Here is an 8,214-nt window from a genome sequence, read left to right on the forward strand (position 1 = left end):
TCTTTACTCACAGTGCTTCGAACACTCCTAACTATGGGCTTCCACAGCCGACAACCTATGTAGGTGCCAATATTAACAACACAACATCAGCAAATACGAGTGAAATGGGCACGTGACCATCCGTACTGGACGCTGGAGCAGTGGCAGAACGTTGCATCTTCTGATGAATTCCGATACTTTCTTCATCATGCTGATGGGAGGGTGCAAATCCACTGTCTTCCAGGGAAAAGTTCCTTGACAACTGTACTACGGGACGGACTAGCTTGCGGCGGCTCCATTATGCCATTTGGAAGATGCACGTGGACCATTGATGGGTCCAGTGGAGCTCGTGTAAAGCACCATGATGGCCAAGGAGTATCGTACACTGGTTGCAGACCATGTACACCGCTTCATGAAGATCATGTTTCCAGATGGCAGTGGCATTTTTGCACAAAATAATGCAGCATGTCACGTAGCCAGGAGTGTGATGCAGTGGTTCGAGGAACGCAATGTCGAGTTCCAGTTGATGTTCTGGCCCTCCAATTCGCCAGATTTCAACCTGATCGGACACGTCAGAGATATGATTGAACGTGGCGTCCGAGCTCATCCCTCCCCTCCCCAGAATTATCGGGAATTTGGTGAATTTTGTGTGCAGATGTGGTGCCATCTCCCTCCAGCGACCTACCAAGGTCTTTTTGTTTCCAAGTCACGATGTTATCAATAAGAGTTTTGTTCAAAAAAATTTCAGATGTGTGTGAAATCTTATGGGACTTAACTGCTAAGCTTACACACTAAATTATACTAGGGACAAACACATACTAAGGACAAACACACACACCCATGCCCGAGGGAGGACTCGAACCTCCTCTGGGACCAGCCGCACAGTCCATGAGTGCAGCGCCTAAGACCGCTCGGCTAATCCCGCGCGACAAGAGTTTTGTTCACCATTGGACAAAACGTATCACCTTGTTTCATAACAGACAGTCTTGAAGAGGTGTGATGGTAAGTCAGACTCATGAAATTACAATTGGAACCTACTATACCAACTTAGGAGAATAGATTATGCAGACACAGTACAGAACAGCCCTGCACGTCAGTAATATACCTTACAGATACATCACAGAAAATTTCAAAGTATTTTCGTCTCCGATTTACTCATGATAGATCCATGCAGCACTTCTGTCATCTACAGTGGACTGAAACACATGCATGCATCAGTACTGCAGTGAACACCGAACACATCATTTCCGTCTATGTGATATTCAGTTTACAGCGCGGTTGTGTATGTGTGTGTGTGTGTGTGTGTGTGTGTGTGTGAGAGAGAGAGAGAGAGAGAGAGAGAGAGAGAGTAACTTGAGAGTAACCTAGAACTATCCCCTTAAGATTTAAAGTCAAGCTTATAAGAAGTTGTCTATATACAGTCATTCACGACTTTTATTTACTTCTAACAATCAGTAATAGTGCATTCTCCCCTCAACACGACAAAATGTTACTTCCTCAGCACAACGTGTTTGTAAATTGTAAGAGCTTATTCAGTATGATAACATCTGCACATCGTATTAAACTGGGAGTGACCACATAACTACATCTCATGATAATCAGTAACTAATATCTGCATGCACATAACATCACTGTACAAATACTGCTACATTTGATCTACTTCACCGTCTAGCAACATTTGAACACAGTACTTACTGAAAATTCTCTCCTCCACATCACGAAAATCTGTAAACTGCCTAGTTGAGCGAGTTGCCAGTACATAGGCGCTTATGTCCTTTCCTTTCCCAACTGTCGTACGAAGAACATCGACAACAGACAGTAATTCCCTCATTCCCTCTCTCTCTTTTATCTCCATCTCTCCCTCCTTCCTTCCCTCCCTCCCTCCATCCCACTTTCTCTCCCACCCCCGTGTTTAGTAGTTGTTATTTGTGTTGCGTAGCACAATGTGGCATTACGAAGCGCCGTGAGAAAGTATAGAAAGCTTCTATTAGCGATCCCAAATTGGTATCAGCAATTTTTGGAAAAATCTATAAAAGCGTCAGAAACATTATTAATTTTTTATTACATCAGCATTACAATAAATCACAGCACATAGACTGATACTGCATTTCAATATTTGTTTCCATTACTTAAATTTTTAAAATAAGAGAGACTTTTTTGTGAAAAGTCCTAATGTGATAGAACTAAATGAACCTAATTTTCAGAATCTGCATTGATTGTCGAACATTTATTTTTGAGAAACCGTTTGCCAAAACTATTCAGAACAGATGCTTCTACATCTACATCCACATGTATACTCTGCAAACCACATTGAAGTGCCTGGCAGAGGGTTCATCGAACCACCTTCATAATTCTCTATTATTCCAATCTTGTATAGCGCGCGTTAAGAACGAACACCTATATCTTTCCCTAAGAGCTCTGATTTCCCTATTTTATCGTGGTAATCGTTTTCCCTATGTAGGACGGTGTCAACAAGATATTTTCGCGAATGAGATTTTCACTCTGCAGCGGAGTGTGCGCTGATATGAAACTTCCTGACAGATTAAAACTGTGCCGGACCGAGACTCGAACTCGGGACCTTTGCCTTTCAAAGGCAAGTGCTCTACCAACTGAGCTACCCAAGCACGACTCACGCCCCGTACTCACAGCTTTACTTCTGCCAGTACCTCGTCTCCTACCTTCCAAACTTTACAGAACCTCTCCTGCGAACCTTGCAGAACTAGCACTCCTGAAGGAATGGATATTGCGGAGCCATGGATTAGCGACAGACTTGGGGATGTTTGCAGAATGAGATTTTCACTCTGCAGCGGAGTGTGCGCTGATATGAAACTTCCTGGCAGATTAAAACTGTGTTCTGGACCGAGACTCGAACTCGGGACCTTTGCCTTTCGCGGGCAAGTGCTCTACCAACTGAGCTACCCAAGCACGACTCACGACCCATCCTCACAGCTTTACTTCTGTCAGTACCTCGTCTCCTACCTTCCAAACTTTACAGAACCTCTCCTGCGAACCTTGCAGAACTAGCACTCCTGAAAGAAAGGATATTACGGAGACATGGCTTAGCCACAGCCTAGAGGACGTTTGCAGAATGAGATTTTCACTCTGCAGCGGAGTGTGCGCTGACATGAAACTTCCTGGCAGATTTTCCAGGCTGTCCAATACATCCGTCGCCATCAGCAGCTACAGTATGTTATCTGTTCAGATTCTCTCAGCTCTCTCCTCAGTCTCCAAGCTCTCTACCCTGTCCGCCCTCTGGTCCACCAGATTCAGGACTGCCTCCACTTGCTCCACTTGGGGGGCGTCTCTGTGGCGTTCCTCTGGATCCCCGGACACGTTGGTATCTGTGGAAATGAGGCGGCCGATATAGCGGCCAAGGCTGCAATCTCTCTTCTTCAGCCAGCTATTCGCATGATTCCCTTCGCCGATCTGCGGAGTGTTTTATGTTGTCGTGTTGCTCTTTTATGGCACGCAAATTGGTCGACACTTCCCAATAATAAATTGCGGGACGTGAAAGCTCTTCCCTGTGCTTGGACCTCTTTCTCCCGAACTCGTCGTCGGGAGGAGGTAGTTTTAAGTAGACTCCGGATAGGGCACTGTCTTTTTAGCCATCGACATCTTTTAAGTGGCCATCGTCCCCCGCTCTGTCCCCACTGCTCTCAACTGTGGTCGGTGAGACACCTTTTACTTGAGTGCCCGTATTTTACTCCGTTACGCGCCCGTCTACAGCTGTCGCCTGATATATCTTCCATTTCAGCAGATGACACGCGCTCAGCCGATCGCGTTCTCGAGTTTATTAGTGCCAGTGAGATGACGTGAGTCATTTGAAGCTCTTTTTGCGGACAACCAACCCTCTTCTATAGTGGTTTTTTAAGTTTTCCTCCTGTTTTTAGTTTCTCCAATTTTTTGAGTTTCGTTCCCATTGCTGCTGGTTTCCAGTTTCGTTTTTTTACTTTTTCCTAAGTGACAGACCGGGCGCTAATGACCGTAGCTGTTTTGCGCCCTAAAACCATAAAAAAAGATTAAAACGGTGTGCCGGACAGAGACTCGAACTCGGGACCTTTGCCTTTCGGGGGCAAGTGCTCTACCAACTGAGCCACCCAAGCACGACTCACGCCCCGTCCTCACAGCTTTACTTCTGCCAGTACCTCGTCTCCTACCTTCCAAACTTTACGGAAGCTCTCCTGCGAACCTTGCACAACTAACACTCCTAAAAAAAAGGATATTGCGGAGCCATGGCTTAGCCACACCCTTGGGAATGTCTACAGAATGAGATTTTTACTCTGCAGCGGTGTGTGCGCTGATATTTTCGCATTCGTAGGAGAAAGTTGGTTCAAATGGTTCAAATGGCTCTGAGCACTATGGGACTTAACTTCTGAGGTCATCAGTCCCCTAGAACTTAGAACTACTTAAACGTAACTAACCTAAGGACATCACACACATCCATGCCCGAGGCAGGATTCGAAGCTGCTACCGTAGCGGTCGCGCGGTGCCAGACTATAGCGCCTACATCTGCTCGGCCACTCTGGCCGGCGAAAGTTGGTGATAGGAATTTCGTGAGAGGATACCGTCACAACGGAAGACGCCTTTGTTTTAATCATGTCCAGCCCAAATCCTGTATCTTTTCAGTGACACTTTCTCTCGTATATCGCGATAATACAAAACGTGCTGCCCTTCTTTGAACTATTTCGATGTACTTCGTCAATCCTATCTGGTAAGGATCCCACACCGAGCAGCAGTATTCTTAAAGAGGACGGACAAGCGTAGTGTTGGCAGTCTCCTTAGTAGATCTGTTACATTTTCTAAGTGTGCTGCCAATAAAACGCAGTCTTTGGTTAGCCTTCCCCACAAAATTTTCTATGTGTTCCTTCCAATTTAAGTTGTTCGTAATTGAGACACCTAGGTATTTAGTTGAATTTACGGCTCTTAGATTAGACTGATTTATCGTGTAACCGAAGTTTAACGAGTTCCTTTTAGCAATCATGTGAATGACCTCACACTTTTCGTTATTTAGGGTAAACTGCCACTTTTCCCACCATTCATATATCTTTCCTAAATCGTTTGGCAGTTTGTTTTCATCTTCTGATGACTTTATTAGTCGCTAAACGACAGCGTCATCTGCAAACAACAGAAGGTGGCTGCTCAGATTATCTCCAAAATAATTTATATAGATAAGGAACTGCAAAGGGCCTATAACACTACCTTCGGGAATGCCACAGATCACTTCTGTTTTACTCGATGACTTTCCGTCAATTACTGCAAACTGTGACATCTCTGACAGGAAATCACAAATCCAATCACATAACTGAGGCGATATTCCATAAGCACACAATTTCACTATGAGCCGCTTGTGTGATACAGTGTCAAAAGCCTTCCGGGAATCCAGAAATTCGGAATCAATCCGAAATCGCTTGTCAGTAGCATCCAACAGTTCATGCAAATAATGGGTTAGTTGTGTTTCACAAGAGCGATGTTTCCTAAACGCATGTTGACTGTGTGTCAATAGTCAATAGACCGTTTTCTCAAGGTAATTCATAATGTTCGAACACAATATATGTTCCAAAATCCTGCTGCATATCGACGTTAATGATACAGGTCTGTAATTTAGTGGATTACTCCCACTACTTTTCTTGAATATTGCTGTGACCTGTGCAAGTTTTCAGTCTTTGCGTACGGATCTTTCGTCGAGTGAACGGTTGTATATGATTGTTAAGTATGGAGCTAATGCATCATCGTACTCTGTAAGGAACCTAATTGGTATACAGTGTAGACCAGAAGACTTGCTTTTACACTACTGGCCATTAAAATTGCTACACCAAGAAGAAATGCAGATGATAAACATTGGAAAATTATATTATACTAGAACTGACATGTGATTACATTTTCACGCAATTTGGGTGCATAGATCCTGAGAAATCAGTACCCAGAACAACCACCTCTGGCCGTAATAACGGCCTTGATAAGCCTGGGCATTGAGTCAAACAGAGCTTGGATAGTGTGTACAGGTACAGCTGTCCGTGCAGTTTCAACACGATACCACAGGTCATCAAGAGTAGTGACTGGCGTATTGTGACGAGCCAGTTGCTCGGCCACCATTGACCAGACGTTTTCAATTGGTGAGAGATCTGAAGAATGTGCTGGCCAGGGCAGCAGTCGAACAGTTTCTATATCGAGAAAGGCCCGTACAGGACCTGCAACATGCAGTCATGCATTATCGTGCTGAAATGTAGGGTTTCGCAGGGATCGAATGAAGGATAGAGCCACTGGTCGTAACACATCTGAAATGTAACGTCCAGTGATGAAATTGCCGTCAATGCGAACAAGAGGTGACCGAGACGTGTAACCAATGGCACTCCATACCACCACGCCGGGTGATACGTCAGCATGGCGATGACGAATACACGCTTCCAATGTACGGTCACCGCGATGTCGCCAAACACGGATGCGACCATCATGATGCTGTAAACAGAACCTGGATTCGTCGGAAAAAAAGACGTTTTGCCATTCGTGCAACCAGGTTCGTCGTTGAGTACACCATCGCAGGCATTCCTGTCTGTGATGGAGCGTCATGGGGAACCGCAGCCATGGTCTCCGCGCTGATAGTCCATGCTGCTGCAAACGTCGTCGAACTGTTCGTGCATATGGTTGGTGTCTTGCAAACGTCCCCATCTGTTGACTCAGGGATCGAGACGTGGCTGCAGGATCCGTTACAGCCATGCGGATAAGATGCCTGTCATCTCGACTGCTAGTGATACGAGGCCGTTGGGATCCACCACGGCGTTCCGTATTACCCTCCTGAACCCACCGATTCCATATTCTGCTAACAGTCATTGGATCTCGACCAACGCGAGCAGCAGTGTCGCGATACGATAAACTGCAATCGTGATAGGCTACAAACTGACCTTTATCAAAGTCAGAAACGTGATGGTACGCATTTCTTCTCCTTACACGAGACATCACAACAACGTTTCACCAGGCAACGCCGGTCATCTGCTGTTTGTGTATGAGACATCGCTTGGAAACTTTCCTCATGTCAACACGTTGTAGGTGTCGCCACCGGCGCCAACCTTGTGTGAATGCTCTGAAAAGCTAATCATTTGCATATCACAGCATCTTCTTCCTGTCGGTTAAAGTTCGCGTCTGAAGCTCGTCATCTTCGTGGTGTAGCAATTTTAATGGCCAGTAGTGTATTAAGTGCATTAAGTTGCTTCACTACTCCGAGGATATTTACTTCTACGTTACCGATGTTGGTAGCTGTTCTTGATTCTAATACTGGAACATCTACTTCGTCTTCTTTTGCGAAGGCATTTCGGAAGGCTATGTTTGGTAACTCTGCTTTGGCAGCACTGTCTTCGAAAGCACCAGCGTGTAATCTGCACTGTGCATTGCGACGTGTACGGTCAAAATTTGGCACAAATGTGCCTACAAACGTCATCTGTATCGGTGCAGCCGGCCGCGGTGGTCTCGCGGTTCTAGGCGCGCAGTCCGGAACCGTGCGACCGCTACGGTCGCAGGTTCGAATCCTGCCTCGGGCATGGATGTGTGTGATGTCCTTAGGTTAGTTAGGTTTAAGTAGTTCTAAGTTCTAGGGGACTTATGACCACAGCAGTTGAGTCCCATAGTGCTCAGAGCCATTTGAACCATTTTTTTGTATCGGTGCAAAGGCGTGGCGCCCTGCGACGGCACCCTCTGGTTGGACGACGGTTCAGCCAGCAAGGCGTCGACATAACCGAAAAAGCCCAGAGCTCAGAAGTTCATGTGACTTGTAAGGTGAGTTAATGATGTCACATTTTCAGCAAATTTCACCACAATTCTGCCCAACGTACAGCAGTCACACTGTGGGAAGGTCTTCACACCCCCACTAACCAACATTTCACCCCTTCTTTTGACGCCTCTGCTATCGGGGTAAGAACGGCTACTCCCAACATTGAAAACACACTGTGTTATGTGGGTGGCCGTGGAAAAGATTCCATACTCACCGCCGCGAATAGTCGACACGGAGAGGTCTCAGGGTATGGCATAGTGGGCGTCAGAGAAACCGCTCCGTTCCATGGAGCACTGACACTCGCACACTTCACGGTCGTGAACGACAGTTCGGAGTGCGAAGAGCAACAGGCGACATTCTTAACATACTCTGACGCTGCTGACATCCCACTCTAAGGGCGCTGTGGTGCTGTATCAACACGGACCGTGATCACGCCTCACCTCTTCGAAGTTCAGCGCGACTGCATTTTTTCC

The 8,214-nt window shown here is 46.1% G+C and overlaps 1 non-coding gene across 1 annotated transcript; it reads right to left on the reverse strand.

Moving 5' to 3' along the window:
* Positions 1-2,529: 2,529 nt before the first annotated feature.
* Positions 2,530-2,604, reverse strand: Trnas-uga (transfer RNA serine (anticodon UGA)). Its single transcript has one exon. It is a non-coding gene; the product is annotated as a tRNA-Ser (tRNA).
* Between the last annotated feature and the right edge of the window lie 5,610 nt (positions 2,605-8,214).

The sequence above is a fragment of the Schistocerca nitens genome, chromosome 4 (genome assembly GCF_023898315.1).
Source record: "Schistocerca nitens isolate TAMUIC-IGC-003100 chromosome 4, iqSchNite1.1, whole genome shotgun sequence".
Classification (NCBI taxonomy): Eukaryota; Metazoa; Arthropoda; class Insecta; order Orthoptera; family Acrididae; genus Schistocerca; species Schistocerca nitens.